At 25.7% G+C, this 218-nt stretch overlaps 1 protein-coding gene across 2 annotated transcripts in view; it reads right to left on the reverse strand.

The window, feature by feature from the left end:
• LOC119592131 (zinc finger and BTB domain-containing protein 7A-like) overlaps positions 1 to 218 on the reverse strand; it is a 13,140-nt gene that overhangs the window by 7,161 nt on the left and 5,761 nt on the right. The gene's annotated exons all lie outside the window — the stretch shown is intronic.

Here is a 218-nt window from a genome sequence, read left to right on the forward strand (position 1 = left end):
TATGTAAGCCTGATTATGTTTTCATTATTTCCTATGCCACATACAAAAAAATAACAAGAAATAAAATATCAATACCTAAAAATAAAGAAAACCCTTGTTACTTGTGAATAATGTCTCCAACAGTACATATATCTATCTGAATCAGATTTTTTCATTAATATTGAAAATCACTTACAGAAGCAACAGTCATTCAGTTTTTAAAAATGTACTTGATACAT

Source organism: Penaeus monodon, chromosome 29, assembly GCF_015228065.2.
Source record: "Penaeus monodon isolate SGIC_2016 chromosome 29, NSTDA_Pmon_1, whole genome shotgun sequence".
NCBI classification, from domain to species: domain Eukaryota; kingdom Metazoa; phylum Arthropoda; class Malacostraca; order Decapoda; family Penaeidae; genus Penaeus; species Penaeus monodon.